The following is a 17901-nucleotide window of genomic DNA, read 5'->3' on the forward strand; positions in this document are numbered from 1 at the left end:
CTTTTCCTAAGTATTAAACCATTGTTTCCTCATTTTTAACTCTGTGCAAATGTTAATTCATGATAGGATCAAAAAGGCTAAATGTTCTATAAACTTCAAAAAATTTCCATTGTTAGCAGTGTACAACTTTTCACTTATAACATCGAATGCCACGTTTTGCATGCTAAGAACACTGATGAAAGCAATCAAGCGTTCCAAGATTGGTTGGCAATATTCTTGCCTGACTTTCTGCTGGTTATTATCATCAGTGATTTTTCCTTTAGATAAATGCAATTCAAGTTCTTTCCAGGTCTGATAGTTTTCTAAATGGAGAGTATTCCTCTCATGTAAAGACAATTTCTCCAATGTTCTTCCAGTCTTTTGACCCTGGTTCTTGTAGATGGACCATTTCTTTTGTTGAAGAACCTGCAGCAAAAACAAACAAAAATCTTTTGAGGTGGAATATCTCAGTCATTGATGGCACACTTCTTCACTATTTGCTAGTCTCTTGAAGTGTATAGGAGAAAATCTGTTTTTTTAGTCTTTGGGGAAATCATATGATACAACCTGCTGTGGCCCATGTTGTACTATAACCTGTTGTGAATTATCACTGCAGTAGTCAGGCCAGTTAGCAGGGTCACTGTAATTCAAGCCGGGCAACAAGACTATGCGTTTTTGCAGTCTTTGCAGTACACTCACTTTCCTTGAAATCCTTTTTCCTCTGTGTTTGTTATTGAAATATCTCCACACTGTGAAATTTCTGACTTAGAGGTTTATACCATTTGTTGTAGGAGCACCACATACAGCTTCTTTAATGGTAGTTTCAACAAGGGTGTAGTCATATTCTTGCTCTTTAATTGCTTTCTGTGTACAGAGGTATTTCCGGATTAACCCCTTGTGCTTTGTTTGCTCCTTAGCTCTTTCTTTCTTTTGTTTGTGGTACTGAGCTCCAGATGGTCATTTTTATCAGCCTTCGCTCCCTAGAAAAATGACTATATTTTCTGAATAAGTTCAAGATCAGTCCAGGGATAAGCCAGGACCGTAGTTAGCACAAACCCACTTAGCTCAAACCAAGCAAGGTGGAGCATATAGCATGGGAATGAAGCTAGCCAATCATGGGGGAAGCAATTATGAGGTTATAGTATGTCAACCCATGACCCTTCATTTGAGGCATTGCCCTGGTGGAACAGATCAGCTAGTGGACTGGAAGATCCTTGAAGACTTTACCACAATTGTATCCTGAGTATTAGTCCTCCTTCTGCTGCCCCCTCCCCCATTTATTAATTTAGGTTGCCGTTTATGGTAAAGTTTTCTGGTATTTGTTTTACCTTTTGGGAAATGTCTTGTTAAAAATGTTAAGGTGAGCTTTTGAGCTGCTTGACTGTCTGTCTGTGGAGAGGACCATTCCTCCTACCCTGTTGGGTGCCCAATAGGTTTTCTCCCCCACTGCTGCCTGACCACTCATAACCCCAGGCAGCTGACCACAGTGGCTAGTGCCTTTGGGACTCTTGCAAGTGGTAGGGGGCACAGGATATAGAAAACTTTTTATAAGACTTTATAATTAATTATATTCCATAGCACTGTTGTGGTATGTGAGGAAATAAAAAAAACCATGAATATATTTGTATATTTATAATTGTAAATAGAAATGTATGTGAATCAGAATGAATTAAAGGTTTGTAAGAGTGTTAGAAAGCTTGAATCATCATGCAAATTAAGGGTTGGTAAAGCCAACCTATTGGGAAAAAAAGGAGGGAAAATAGAGCTGTGGCATTGGTCCCTTAGCCTGGGTAGAGAAGAACCAATCAGACAGCAGGGCCAACGTGGCAATCCTATTGGCCCTTTCAGCAAATAAGAGCCAATCAAAAGCCAGAGTGTTCAATTCCCCCCCCCCCTTTAGTATATAAGTAGGACTCGTTTAGTCAGCCAAGAAAACCCTGAAGAAAGACTCAGGAGGGTGACGTAATAGAGACTCAGAGGATGGGTTCTGGAGGACTTCCAAAGACAGGGACAAAGCTGAAAGTTAGATGCCTGCAGTGGAGAATTCCCTCAGGAGGTGGAAAGAGCCAGGGGGCTGAGGACGCTGTAGGCCAGGGAGGGCAGAATAGCTGTGGAGAGAGCTAGGCCTCAGCAGCCTGACTGTAGCCAGTCTTAAGGTAGGGTTGCCAGGTCCCTCTCCGCCACTGGTGGGAAGTTTTTGGGGTGGGGCCTGAGGGGGGGAGGGGAGGGACTTCAGTGCCATGGAGTCCAATTGCCAAAGTGGCCGTTTCCCTGGAGAAAAACGGCTGCTTTAGAGGGTGGATTCTATGGCATTGTACCCGGCCGAGCTCCCTCCCACCCCTAAACCTCATCCTCTCCTGGAGTTAAAGCTTGTCTCTAAACTAAAGGGATCAGTCCCCCAGGAGAAAATGGATGCTTTGGAGGTAGGGTTGTCAGGTCCCTCTTCTCCACCAGCCTCCTTCTGCCCGACAGCTGAATTGGGGACCTCATCCTTGACTTTTGCCCAGAATGTCTGAGGGAAATGTCTGAGCCCCAGAATCACGAAGCCCAACCCTGCCTGAATCTGAGCGCTGCAGGTCTCTTGAAGCAAGACGACCACGTAGCCAGGGCCATAGGAACACCCTCTTTTCAGACAACCCACCGGTCCACCTAGCCCAGTGTTTTCTAGTCTGGCTGGCAGCAAAGCTTCACAGGTTCTTGCAGAGAAAGCTATTTTCTCAGCACTCAAATCCTTTTAATTCAGATTGGGACAGCACTTGGGGAGAGGTGGAGCTGAAGCGGCCCTGGAGAGAACTTTTGGGGAAAGTTATGAGTAGCTCATTTGGACATGTGCAGCCCATGAGTGCATGTCACTTTCCCCCATGGGCTATATCCTGGCTCCACAGGCCCATTTCAGGTCAGGAGACACATTCTTTGTGTTTGCATCAACAAGCCTTGTTTTTCCCTTCTCAGGTCCTGATCCCATGGACAACATCTAGAAATGCCCTGGAGAGGAAGAGGGTGGCAGAAATGCTCACCGGGATCTGCAGTGCCGTGCAAATTCGGTGTGGCTACCAAGTGACTTGCACACTGCACTCTCCTGCTTTTCTTTCTCCCCATAACTCTGGCTTCTGGGTCAACAGTCTGCTGCTGGAAAATGTGGGATCGGATCCTCACCCCAAATGCCTTCTCTGCCAGTCGTCTGGTTTCACTGTTGCATCTTCACACACACAGTCATGCAGCTTGAATTAAGGGCAGGGGTGTGAAGTCGGAGACAGGGATCAGATCTACCAGCTGCCTTCCGGGATCTTGAAAAGATTGGACCCATGACACTGGGGTAGGGGGAGAGTATCCCTTCTCATTTGTTGCTGGAAATGACTCTCCCCAAAATGAGTATCATCCCTGACCTGGGTGCAGGAGCAACGTTACCCATGCTCCTTAAAATGAGACCAATAAAAACAGGGTGGGCAGAGAATCCTGAGGGTCATGTGAGAACACAGCGAGGGAAGAGCTTCAGTGTGCATCAGGTATGAAGGAAATCATGGCTAACAAAGGAGAAAAAGCAGATTACCTTCTTCCATCTGGAACCTCCATTGCAAAGGTCATTTCACACACACTTGCACCAGCAACATGACCCCCACAGAAAAACACTCTGCTGTAGTTGAAGATGACGGTAGAGGTAAGGGTAGAGAGTTGCCTTCCCTTCTTGGCACGGTCAGTTCTTTCTGACAAGGATTGTGGGTTTGTGTGTGTACCTGCCTTTGTAGGATCCAGCCTCCCTCCACTCGCAGCCTGCCTGCAATAATCCAGGGTATTTTGCTAAGTGTGTGTGTGTGTGTGTGGGGGGGGGGTTGTACATAAGACAATGGAAGCTACACACACTCTAGACTGGAGCTCCCCTGCCCTTGCTGCTGGGATGTCATTCCTCTGTCCCTCATTCCATTAGTAATCTGGTTTCCTTTCTTTTAGGCCACAGCAGAATTCCCAGTGAAGGGCCAGCTGGTGGGGTGCTTGATGCTGTGTCATTTTGACAGCAGTGGCATTCGGCGGCCGAAGGTCTCTGCCGCCTCTATGCCTTCGCTGCCCGATGTAAAGGTAAGAAAAACCTTCTAAGCTGTTCTTCCAAGTCACAGGGCCTGTGCCCCAGGCTGTGGCAGTCCTGTCAGGTGAATAAGGCGTGGAACACTCCTGAGTGGCCAGTAAGGAAAGTGGACACAGCCATCTTTGATGCAGTGGTGGCCATTGGCAAGTGCCCTTGTTGAGCCCTGTCAGAATGCACCTTTTCCTCTTGAGGAAATGCTCCAAAGAAATCTGTTGTGCAATTATTCCATGTAGTTTGAGTTGAACGACCAACTGGGGAAACTGTTGATCACTGATTGGCAGGCATTTGTTTATCTCCTTCCCTGACCCCTGAATTATTTTTCAACTAGTTCTTGTAGGTTATCCGGGCTGTGTAACTGTGGTCTTGGAATTTTCTTTCCTGACGTTTCGCCAGCAGCTGTGGCAGGCATCTTCAGAGGAGTAACGCTGAAGGACAGTGTCTCTCAGTGTCAAGTGTGTAGGAAGAGTCAAAGAGGGGTTGGGTTTGAGCTGAGTACTGTCCTGCAGACGTAATGTGTTAATCATTGTCCTGTAAGTATCAAGATAATGTACTAATGAGAGTGTGGTATGTTAATATGGAAGCATTGTATCCTGAAATGATCTGGTAATGTGTGAAATCCAAAGCTAATCTGCATGGCTATTGTTGACTGTAGCCTCCAGACTAACAAAGGCTACAGTCAACAATAGCCATGCAGATTATCCCCCAACCCCTCTTTGACTCTTCCTACACACTTGACACTGAGAGACACTGTCCTTCAGTGTTACTCCTCTGAAGATGCCTGCCACAGCTGCTGGCGAAACGTCAGGAAAGAAAATTCCAAGACCACGGTTACACAGCCCGGATAACCTACAAGAACCAATGAACTCTGACCGTGAAAGCCTTCGACAATATTTTTCAACTTCTTGTGAAATATTTGCAGGACAGTTTTTACTTCCTTTTTTGTTTTAAAGGAATGTGCAAAGAAATAGCGATATCGATTGCTCCTAACCCTCCAACTCCGAGTTTGGAAGTACTTGGAGAGTGGAACCTGGGAGGGGAGGGTTTAGGGAGGGGAGGGGAGGGACCTCAGTAGGTTATAATGCCATACAGTCCACCCGCCAAAGCAGCCATTTTCTTCAGAAGTGGAATAAATGTTTTAAATAAATACATAACAAGCAATATAAGTAGTCTGGAGATCAGCTATATTCCTGGGATATCTCCAGCCACACCTAGAGATCGGCAAGCTAGCCAAAAACCACTACTTACCTAGAGATGTGAAGCCCCCACCCCCACCCCAAAAAAACCTGAGAATTTTTGAGGGGAGGAACCCCATCAGAAGAAAAAGAGTTGGTTTTTATATGCCGACTTTCTCCGCCACTTAAGGAAGAATAAAACCGGCTTACAATCACCTTCCCCTCCCCACAACAGACACCCTGTGAGGTAGGTAGGGCTGACAGAGGGTGACTAGCCCAAGATCACCCAGCTGGCTTCATGTGTAGGCGTGGGGAAACAAATCCAGTTCACCAGATTAGCCTCCGCTGCTCATGTGTAGGAGTGGGGAATCAAACCTAGTTCTCCAGATCAGAATCCACCGCTCCAAACCACCGCTCCTAACCACTACACCATGCTGGCTTTCCTGTGCTTCTGATTGGAAATTTGGGGGAACACTAAATAAAACTCCTATAAAATATTTTCTCTTTCACAGTGAGTCAAACTATTATTCAATGTGGTTTCACTCAGTGCAGCATTAGACAACCATAATTCCTGTGTATCCTTGTAGCAGGGCCGGCGTCAGCATACCTGGAGGTGGGGCAGCTGCCAGGGCCCATTGATTCTGGTGGGGTCCAATGCTGCTTGACTACCTACTCACGCATCTTCTCCGATGCCTGCACTCACACCCTTCCACTGCCTGCCTGTGAGTGTTTCGTCACCTGTGCTTCCAGCTGCATGTGCTGCCTAGCACTGCTGGAGAAGGGCACATGGATGGTGTGGTGCACAAGGCATCAGCATTCCTGGTGGACGTGGCACTAGTTAAATTGTGGAACTCTCTGCCCCAGGATGTGGCGATGGCTGCCAACTTGGAAGGCTGTAAGAGGGGAGTGGACATAGAATCATAGAGTTGGAAGGGACTACCAGGGTCATCTAGTCCAACCCCCTGCATAATGCAGGAAACTCACAACTACCTCCCCACTACACCCCCAGTGATCCCCACTCCATGTCCAGAAGGTGGCCAAGATGCCCTCCCTTTCATCATCTGCCTAAGGTAATAGAATCAGCATTGCTCATGTTCATGGAGGATAGGGCTATCCATGGCTACTAGTAAAAATGAATACTAGTGTTGAGAGGAAATATTTCACAGGTGTTTCCTTTTAGAGCTGCACAAAATGTCCCAGTTTTTCCAGCCTGATTCATTTTTTTATTATTATTTAGGAAAGGATCCCGTTGCTGTCCTTCCAGAGGACCAGCTGTAAGTGGCAGTTGGAAGGAAGGTTCTGGATTCCAAAGTGTTGATGCCAGTTACCATGGTTCCCTGCTAGGGCTCTGAGACCCTCAAAGTGCACAGGAGCTCAGTGGAGACAGAAACCTGCTTGGCTTATCTCCCTTTTTCCCCGCTATTGGAGTGACACCCCACATCTTAAAGGTAGGGGCAGAGACCCAGGTACCCTTTCTGATGCTTTGTGTTTGCTCTGGGGGCCCTTTTCTCTCCCTAGGGGACAAGGTTTGTGTGCTCAGGACATTCATATTTGTGGGGCTCAAGATCTGGCCACAAGGCCTCCAACCTCCCCTCCTTCTGGGCCTTCTACTGCCATTTTATACCTGAGCGTGGGTGTGTGGTTGTGTGGTGGCTCCTTTGGCCTGATTCATGTCTTGTTCAGCCTGGACGACTGCAGAGGCCACACCCGGTTGTGCTTGGTTTATCTCCCTTCTTTCCCACTATTGGAGTGACACCCCGCATCTTAAAGGTGGGAACAGAGACCCAGGTACCCTTTCTCTTGCTTTGGGCCCCCATTTCCTCTCAAGTGAGAAAAACCTTTTATTAAAGAGCATTTAATTTGTTCCCAATATATAGCTCCTCTGATACAGTAGAAAATAGGTATGCATCATGACCAGTAGCCATGGATAGCCCTATTCTCCATGAATATGTCCACTCTTACAGCCTTCCAAGTTGGCAGCCATCACCACATCCTGGGGCAGAAAGTTCAACAATTTAACTAGTGCCAAAACCTGGAACTAGCCCTGACTTTTAGACATAGACAGTAATTTTTCAAGGATATATTACGTGACTCTTCTCTGTGCCTTTGTTGAGTGAATGGAGTTCTTGAAGCTTGTCTTACTGCTGAGTCTTGATAGAATCGTAGAGTTGGAAGGGGCCATACAGGTCATCTAATCACAGAGTTGGAAGGAGCCATACAGGCCATCTAAATGGATGCACCTGGGAAGCCCGCAAGCCCGCCTTAGCTTTCCCAGGAGCAGAGCATCTAGTGGCTTCCAGCCATGCTCAGAGTTGTCTGCATATTCCAGGTCACAGCGTGGTGGAGCAAGAGATGTTGGCTCAGTTGCTGGAGAGAGAGGGGGTGTGAGGAGGATGACAGCAAGAGCAAGGATTCCTTGGAGAATGCTGGCATCATCTCCATGGTAACTATCCCCCCAAAAGTGCTGCAGAGACCAGGAAACACTATAAGTCATCCATCTCTACATCTCTGGGTTGGGTCCACTCATAGGCTGCAATGTCACACCCGTTCCAAAGAAAGACAAAGTCTTTGTGTAGCGCTGTGAGCTTTCTTGGGTGTATGCCTCTGAGCATCCTGGCAGTGGCTTTGCACAACCCGTTTTCGTTCTCACATCAGCATGCACAGCACGGATTCCCCCAGAGATCTCCTGGGGGCCGGCATGATGTAGTGGTTAAGAGTGGTGGTTTGGAGCAATGGAGTCTAATCTGGAGAACCTGGTTTGATTCCCCACTCCTCCACATGAGCGGCAGAGGCTAATTTGGTGAACCAGGTTGGTTTCCCCACTTCTACACATGAAGCCAGCTGGGTTACCTTGGGCTGGTCACAGCTCTCTTAGAGCTCTCTCAGCCCCACCTACCTCACAGGGTTTCTGTTGTGGGGAGGGGCAGGAAAGGTGATTGTAAGCTGGTTTGATTCTCCCTAAGTGGTAGAGAAAGTCGGCATATAAAATCAGGCTCTTCTCCTCCTCCTCCTCTGCTCCCCCACAGGTGCCCTCCCTCCCAATCTCCTCCTCCTGCCACCTACCTTACCAGGCTCTGATGAGCATTTGCTTCCAGGGCTGGAGAGATTCCCAGACCCCTGCACAGAGGACCCCAACTCACAGCAGTGTTCTTTTTAGGCTGCCCACGTCTTCCCAACACTCATGGACCAGCCTCTCTCTTAAGCTTGCGCCTAGCTTTTGAAGAACAGCCGGGGGCTGTTTGCCTGGACTTGGTGTGGGGAAGGTCTCTTCCAGAGACCCTGGAGGTAGGACCTGGAGTTCTCCAGGAATTACAGGTGATCTCTAGACTACAGAGATCAGTTCCCCTGGGGGAGGGGGAACAGCAGCTTTGCAGGGCACACTCTGTAGCATCACACACCTGCTGAGCTCCATCCCCAAACTCCACCCCCAAATCTCCAGGAATTTCTCAAGGCAGAGCTGGCAACCGTAGCCGGAGAGCGGCCGCCATTCAGAACTGACCAGGGCTGAGCTAGACGGGCCTGGCTTAGTCCGAAAGAGGATTCTGTGAATTTAGGGGGAAGGGGCTGTGAAGAACTATTATATGAGGTGCTGTGGAACACAGGCAGGACAGTGCTGCTGCAGTCGTCTTGTTTGTGGGCTTCCTAGAGGCACCTGGTTGGCCACTGTGAGAACAGACTGCTGGACTGGATGGGCCTTGGTCTGATCCAGCAAGGCCTTTCTTATGTTCTTAACTGCTGAATTCTAGGGAGCTGTTCTGGCCTTGGAGCCACCTGATTGACAGCTGTAGGATTCCGGGAGTGGCTGTTGGAACTGTGACACTTTAGAACTGAGAGGCCGTCGATGCTTGGTAGTTAGCAGCACGTTGAGTGAGCATCAAAATCAACCCTGTGTAAATGGCCAGAGAGTGAGCTGAGAGTGAGTTAAGCACAGACAGGGCTTGAAGCAGCTAGGTGGAGCTGTGAGCTGTCTGGAGAGGATTTTCTCCTCAGGCGTTTAAATCAAAACACCTGTTTGAGTTGTCTGATCAAGAAAGGGTCTGCAACTGGTTATTAACGAGGACAGTATATCTAAGCATGGAGAGTGAATCCTAATAATTCAAGTGGGAGACAGCTCTGAAGGGAAGAGTAATCTCTAAACTAAAGAGGGGGATCACTCTGGTGAAAAGAGGGATCCCTAAAGGCATTAGAAGAAATATCTCTGGAGTCAAGAGTGATCCCAGTCCAGTTTAAGGAATAAACTGGTGAAGTGGGTTTTCCCCCAGTTCCTAACTCCCAAAACTGAAGAGACATTGGCGTTTAAGTAAGTTTTGAGTGAGAACCAAACAAACTGTCAACCAAAAGGATGCCCTCTTAGTGTGAAACGAAGTGTCAAGCAGTTATAAGTGAAACTTAGTAGTCCTATTGAAAATAAAATATCCAGTTTTAAATTTTTACCTCGCAAAGCCTCTCATGTGCCATCAATTTCTGACGGTCTTAATATTTTTGAAAAATCAATCTCTCCCTCGATCTGTGACGGGCACACCTCATTCTGAGGATTAATTGGCCCAGTTCGCTCTCACACACACACACATTCCAGACTGCAGTGTCTTTTGCTGACCCTTGTTCACAAGGCAACGTTTGTCCTTTTCCTCATGGCAGCACCCTGAACATTGATCTCCCCAGAGGGGCAGCAGACGGTGGACAGGTCACCACCATGACCATCCTTGCTTAGGTAAGCTTTCTTAGCAAAGGGGTCTCTTCCACAGAGGGAGCTTGGTGGGTCCCCAGATGTAGCTCCCGGGTGAGGATTCACCAAGATGTTGTTTGTTCTGAATGGCTCTGTAAATAAATACAATTTTCTTAACCTTTCATCCGTGTGCTGTTTAGAAATTCCTTCACGTTCACAGACTCTGCTGTTTAAGGAGGTGGAATATCCTGCATCTGGTGAGTGGCTGAGATATTACCCCTGAAGAAGGAGTGGGTTATTTTTTCTTTTCCCCTCCAACAAGGAGGTGTGGGGAATTGAGCCAGGGGTCTCTTACCAAAAGTCCCTGAGCTCTGGCTCCTCCCCGAAGTCTTTGCTGGCCTCTGGGCACCCTCCTACTGGTGGTTAGGAAATTGGTGCCAAAGCCAGATGTTTCATGGGGGGTCACTTCCTGCTTGGAGGGTGAGGGGTCCTCTGCAGGATATTGGAGGGGTCACTCTGGGATGAGCCAGAGGAGAGTCTTTGTTTAGGGGGACAGGTTGGAGGACGCCTTTTCTCAGGGGTGTTAAGAGGCAGATCTCTGGTTCCTTTTAGCTCCTCCGCACCGCTGTCTCCATCATCCCAGAGGGAACTCTCTGCCATCTGATTGGGCAGCTGGCTTCATCTAGTGCTGCTCTGTTCGTTGGCCCTGGACGGCTTGCTGAACCTGGCAGACAAGCCATAGCAAGAGAGAGAGAGAGAGAGAGAGACTCCCTCATTCCCCATTCGCTCTTTGCTATGCTTTCCATTCCCCAGCACTCATAGGCCAGAGCCAGAAGTTGGGTCTTGCAGCCACGGAACCATTCAAACGGGCCGTTGTGAGCAGAATTGGGATTCTCAGTTGTTCTTCCATGCTCCATACCCCTGGTGGCCATGTTCAGTCTCTCCTGGGGCATACCGGGAATTGGCAGCTCAGGGACTGCTGGAAGTGAAGTGTCTAAAAATGGGCTGCCTATTCCTCGTTGTACCTCCAAGTCTTTGTGCGCACGTTCCAGCAGGAGTTTATACTGCTCAAGCCCCCCTGGAAAGATGAGAGGCTAAACAAGAGCATTGCTGTGCTGTTGTGCACATGACCGTCTTTGCCATGGGGCTGGTGCCAGGAGATGTTCTTGCCAGATGTACTTGCTTAGCTTCTTCTGAGGTTTCCCCCTCTGGCTGGCATTGTGGGCCGTCTCCACAGAGCTTGGTAGGGCAGCTTCAAGGGGCTGGCCATGTTTTGTCTACCTCAGATGTGGAAGCTGCTGCCTCTGCTGCTGGAGGCAGCAAACAGCTTCCAGGAGTCAGACCATCAGAAGGCCCAGAGGCTGTTTGGCCAGCTGCACTGCTGCTTGGTGGAGATCACCTGCCCATCTCTGGCAGCAGCCATGGCTGGCTGTATGCTCCCCCTCTTTGCTGCTGTAAGTCCCGCTCTGCTGGTGTCGGTCCCTGCTTGCCGGAGCGATGAACTGAGAGGTGCTGGATGGGTGTCAGTGAAGCACAGCTAGCCTGAAGGCAAAGAGCCTGTGAACCAGGCTTCCTCCTGGCTTGGCCATTGAGATGGCAGGTTCACAGGCCAGACGACTGGGTGGGCATCCCTGGGGGAGGACCTCAAGGCTGACAGAAGGCAGAGGCCATTGCAGATCCACTGGAGCAAAGCTCTTCCCAGAGCCCCTCTCTCCATCTGGAGAGAAAGATGGAACACTGACATGCTTCACCCCTCCCCACCCCTCCCACTCTTCTGCAGGCTTGTTGGGACACCCTGACTACAGTTGCCATCCTCTTGGGGCACAGGAAGCTGTGGTGGCTGAACCTGAGCCAGGACAAATGGTCCATCTGCCTCGTCATCATTAGTCGCCCTGCTCTGCCTTTCCTGATCCTTCTCCCTCCCGTTGGGAATGCCAGGAGCTTTTTGCAGAGCACTGAGGTAGCCTGGTTAAGAGATGGTTGCTTCTTTGGCCCCATCGATCTGGGTAAGCAAGATTTTGGAGTGTTTCAAAAGCCCATAAAAGATGTTTGAGCAGAGGGCAAAAGAGATGCAGCCCCAGTGGCTCTTGATGCGAGACAGCAGAGCACACATCCAAGGGCGGTAACCCCCTGGGGTTCTTAATAGGCAGCCTTCAGCTCTCTGGAAAGAACATCATGTCTCCAATCCCCCTTAATCTTGGAATGTCATTGCAGGATTAAAAGGGATATAGTCTCCTCAGTTGTCATAAAGAGGCCCAGAAGATAGTTTGGGCCTGGGTTAGAATCAGGTGGTCTGTTCCTTTCCCCAAGGCAGGAGAGCAGAGTCTCCTAACACTAACAGCCTGGTCCTTCTTTGGCTCATGTCCTAGGCCATGCAGTTCAGGAAGGTGGCTGAGTTCAGCTTCCTTCTGCACATCCTTGAGTACCTGAGGAGCCCTCAAGTTGCCATTAGAGAAGCTGCGATCAGGATCCTAGGAAAATCAACGGTTTCCTTTTCCACCTGGATCTTCCTTTCCTTTCTCTGAAAAGGTAAGAAAGATAAACATGATCAGTTCTTAACCGGTAAGGGGAGATGTCCTGGGACTTGGGGTAGCCCGCATTATTTGAAGACCCTCCCCCATAATCCACGTGAAGTGGGAGTGATGAGAAGTCTCTGTGGTGATAAGTACATAAGAAAAGTCATGTGGCCTCTTGCATTCCAAGACAAAGTGGAATCTCCACCCTGGCAAGTGACCAAGCGTGGCGCTCGACTGCACCACTTCCCTTGGTAGGGCTGCCTCTTGCTCCCACCGACTTCTAACCTGAGAAGTTTGGTTAACGGGGAACTTTCTTGCCCAGAGTTACTCCAGGGACCCTTGGGAGTCCTCCTCCTTTTCTGGCAGATGCCTGAGTGTCAATCCCTCCCCCAGTATATGTGCAGGGAGAGGCCTCAGGACTGGCTACCCTTTCTGTATCGCACATTATTAAGGAAATCTGCTCCGGGTTGGGAAGTACTTTAATGATACTGTTCATGTGGCCAATTCGGCCCTGAACAATGTCACACTTAGATCAAAATTAAAAAGGAACTCTATATATAAAAACAGATATCTAGATAAACAATAAGGAAATCAGTATTTTTTTATCCTGATTGACTGAGATAAAAAACTTGGCAACTGCCAATGTAGTATTAAAATCCACCCCTGCTAAAAGAACCCTCAAATTATCCAATTCACAAACAGATTCCCAGATAAAAGGGGAAATACCTGGAGATTGGGGGTGTGAACCTGAGAGGGGTGGGGTTTGGGGAGGGGAGGGACTTCAGTGGTGTATAATGCCTTCGAGTCCACCCTCCAAAGCGGCCATTTTCTCCAGGAAAACTGATCTCAGTCACCTGAAGATCAGTTGTAATTGCAGGATGACTCCAGCCACCACCTGGAGGTTGGCAACCCTACACATTTTGCAGGTCTCTCTTCCCCCCCCCCCCCCCGCCGGTACCTAGGAGGTGATTCCACACAGACTTAGGTCCTGACATCTTGGGCTGGTTGAGTAGACAGATGTGTTTTCCTGGGAGGAGGGACATTCCCCAGGCTCCCCCAGTCGTCTTCCTGCCTGGGTTCAGGAGGGCCGAATATTTGCTCCACCTCGGTTTTCAGCAGTGATACCAGTTGAATAACAGAGTTCAAGGAGTCGGGGCTTCTGCTGTCTTTCCCCGTTTCTGACCTGTCGGTAAGGAATAGTAGAGGCAACCCCCTCCTCAGGAGAATCGGGAGGCTTCTCTCCTATTTGGCCTGTGTGCATGCTCTTCCTCCGCTAATAACTGGGGAGACCCTGACTTAGGGAATGAGGCCTTCTTTTCTCCCTCACAGGGCCAAGAGCCATGGAGTTAAGTTTTCCCCCCCTCTGGAGAGGCCAGAGGAGACTTCTGTCAATGGAATGTGGAAGCCAAAACAAAAGCAAAAAAAACCTTCCTGTTCTTAAAATCACACAAGATCCCTGAGAATTGAGACTGGGCAAAGCCGACTGAGGGGAGGTAGCCCACCAATGCACGCACAGCCCTCAGCCAGTCATTCCAAATTCAGCACCATAGGAATTTCCCCACTTCAGATTGTGGCCATGGGGTGCTTTCAGGATGAGGACTGTGTCCATTGCGCTAGGGAGGGTGGTTGCTTCTACTCAAGTAGGGAGTGATTCAAATGCATGTGGAACCGCCTCATACCTACGAGAAGAACAGAAATCCGACTGTTAAAAACATATTTTTCCTCTGCCTATGCATGGTAGGGCAGAAAACGAGGGACAAACAGAAGCTGGAGATCATCTGCAAGGGAAAGTTTGTCTCTTCTCTAGGCTGAAGCTTCTGGGAACATCTGTCTTTCACCCTTGGACCCTTCTCTCCTGAAAAGAACCCCACGTGGTCTGCATGGTTCTCGCCTTCCTTAGTGTATCCTGACAATAGCCCTGTGAGGAAGGACACTGGGCCAGGGACTCTCAATCCCACTCCGTGGCTGAATGGAGACTTCACGCAAGTCACACTGATCCTATCTTGGTGCTCTAACCACTAGCCCACACTGCCATGAGATCAACTGTCAGCAGATCTGCGTTCTCCCCTTTTATTCTCCTCAGATAAGAGGATAATGCCAGCAGTCCCATTGGTTTAGCCACACAACTCCCCATTAGTGTTTCAATGGGAGGGCTCTTTGTGTCACGTGAGGCATGTGGGTGAAGGGAGCTGAGGCACCCCCTTCCCTGCCTGACGTCCCTGCCGTCTGTCTTCCCAGGCCTCCTTCTCCCAGCCCAGCTCCAATCCTGGAAGTGAGCCCAGCTAGGAGAAAAGTGCCTGCCCAGATAGATCAGAACACCACCCCCACCCCCAGGCTTCCCTACAAATGGGACCCTCCTGTGTTCTCTTTGGCTACGTGGCTTTTGACCCATTCTTCCTTCCTTAGCCCTCAGAGACATGTGGCCCAATGTCATCCGCTGTCTCGCCTTCCACACCATGGACATCCTAGGTTCTGCATGAATAGGTCCCACCCAGCTGGAGCCTCCAGGATGGGCTGCAATGGGTCTTCAGGGCCTTCTGCTCATCTGTAGAAGGTAAACCTTGGGTGGTGACTGGAGCGTACCCAGAGTGGATAATGAACCTCTCCCCTCCTCCAAGCTTCCCCTCACTCCACTACTCTTTGCCTACTGAGATGACACACTACCTGTGATCCAGGAGGCAAATCGCTATGGTGTCCAAAAAGGCCACTGCAAGGATTTGTCACACACATAAAACCTCTTGAGGTGCTACATGGACCCCTGCTTTTTCAGGGTTCTGGGTTGCTTGTACTGAAGCTGAAAATCTGCCTTTCCCTTTCGGACAGTATGGTGACCTTGTTTACTGGGAAGATCTCAATGTGGCACTCATTGACTGTAGCATCTGAAAAATTGTAGAGACAGGCAGGCTGGGAGGAAGGGAAAATCAAGGGAAGAAGAAAGAGATGGGAGAGTTGGGGAAATAAGGAAGGAAGGAAAGAAAGAAAAAGACACAGAGGGAGCCAGAAGACCAGCGGTGCCTTGAAAAGGAAGGGGGAGGAAAGGGACGCTCCCCCCTCCTGAATGACTTGAGGTTGAGATCAGGGAAGGAGATTGTAAGCTGGTTTGATTCTCCTTAAAATGGTAGAGGAAGTCAGCTTTTAAAAACCAACTCTTCATCTTCATTATGAGAATCTTAGTCCCGTCCCAAAAGAGTCTTTTCAGACAGAAAAGGCACCCATGCAGCTGCCCTCTGCTGAGCTAGATCCTTGGCTTCACCAGAGTTCTGTTTGCTCGGACTGGCAGTGGCTGTCAGGCGGCTTCACCTGCAACCTGAGAGAGATCCTTCTGACTGGAGAAGACCCAGGTTCAACCTGTGACCTCCCAAATGCAAAGCAGATGCTCAACCAGGAAGCCATGTCCCCTCCCTCAAAATCCTGCTGCAGCTCTGGCACAGGAGGCAAGAAAGAGGATTGTCTGACTTAGGACTGGTTTGGAGAGGATGCTCTGCATATTGGGCTCGGGTTAGCCTTCCTGTTCCCACATTTTTTTGCTATTTTTGATGTTGATGTTGTGTTCGCCTGAAGGACATCTGCAAGTCCGATTTCACACATGATGAAGCGGCACGAGGAGCATAAAGCGCGGGCTGATCTGTTGACTCCAGAACAACTCTTTCTCCTTTGGGATGGCTGTTCTGTAATGAGAGAATGTGCTTTCGCATCCAGTTAGAAACTCTGGACTCATTCGTTCTCTTAAGAATTACTCTTTATACTGTTTAATCCCAGATATCTCCAGGATCTATAAGATTACAGATTGCATGCAACCCTTAATTTTGATAATACAAATGATTTAATTGTGACTTACATTCTTTGAATACTCACCAGAAAATTCAGACAAAACCTTCACCAAACCTGATTTCTGGTTATCCTAAACTGCCATAAGGAATTGTTCTATAGACTCAAGTCATACACACAAACGGAATTGTCACCTAATATCTTCTGAGAGTTCAATCCACAGAAATCTGATTTGCTTATCACATCAACGTGTTGATGTAGAAAAATAGCAGTCTTATCTTAAGCTAAATCTTTTGTAACAAAACGTGATTGTCAACTCGATAAATGATTGGTTCTTACCTACTGATGAGATAAACAGGTACATCTAAAAATATATCTGATATGTGCTCATTATCTTTTTCAAGCAAGATTAGAAGGCCAAATTTGAGTCTTAATCTCTATTAAAAGGCAACAAATCTAATATTTCTGTAACTGCTTGAATTAACTATCAAAAAACCCTTATGCAATCAGATTGACCAAATGACCCTGATATGAGTTTACAACTACATGGAACATGCTAAATCAGCAAGAAAAGCTGTGATGTAGTTAAAATCCTACTACAACTTCATCTCCATCTTTCTCTTCCATAGATGTCTAAAGCCACTCTGCTCACAGCCAAGTATTCCATCGGGACCAGGATTTGGAATGCAAGCAGCCCTCAGATGTTCCTAACACAGGGAAGTATGGGGACTGATGAAGCTCTGCCTTCCACTGCTTGCTGAAGTCCTCAGTACGCCCTTCATAGTGAGTCAGGGATTGGATCGCTATGGAAAGATATGAGGTTGTGTTTGTTTATTTGCTTGTTTCCTTTGTTGTGGGGTTCCATTTTAAAGCCAGCGTGTCTATTTCCGTGACGCATCTTCCATCAATAAAGATGAGAGCCACAAATCAGCTGGCCAGCGGTGGGACTTAAATGAGCAAAAGAACTCCAACATCAGTGTCGCCAGCAACACGGTGATGTCACTTCCAGTAGGTCAGCCCATCCCAGAGCATTGCTGCGTTCCTGGTGACTTGGTGACATAACTTCCGGTGTGTGCTGGAAGTGACGTCATCATATTGCTGGCGACACTGATGTAGGCCTCCTTTTGTTCCTGGTAAGTCTCACCGCTGGCTGGGGGAGGGGCCATGGGGCAGGGTTTCCCCCACTTCCAGTGGGGGCCTGGCAACCCTAGTAGGAGATGGAAAAGCTACCTTCAGAAAGCTCAGGGCAGGACCTCTCTGTGCGATTCTGTAAATATTTATTTGTGTGTAAATAGTTCTCTGATTGTTGGTGTCCCGAGACGCCGCCTGAGCCTCGCGTCCCGGGCCTTTCTCCTCCCGTCGAGCGCCGGCCCCACCCTTACCAAGCCGGGGGGAGAGGTACTTACCGGGAGCCTGTCAGGAGACGGCCCGGTGGCTTACAGGGAGGCCGGGAGAGGCGCAGGACCAGTCCGGGGGCGAGAGGAAGATGCCGGGAGTTCTCCTCCCCCCGCCGAAACTGCCGACGCGCCCCGAGGTGCCTCTCCGACGACGGAGGCTGTTTGCCCGGCAGGGACCCGGGAACGGTCTCGGAGGAGGTGGAATGCCAGACTCCGACTGGCGATGAGGCTGCAGGGCGAAAGGGGGGAGGAGGCGGCCCAGGGTGCGGCCATGCCGGGTGGGGAGGAGAGGAGAACAAGGGGAAAGGGAATCGGCCATGAT

This window comes from Euleptes europaea, chromosome 17 (assembly GCF_029931775.1).
Source record: "Euleptes europaea isolate rEulEur1 chromosome 17, rEulEur1.hap1, whole genome shotgun sequence".
Taxonomy (NCBI): Eukaryota; Metazoa; Chordata; class Lepidosauria; order Squamata; family Sphaerodactylidae; genus Euleptes; species Euleptes europaea.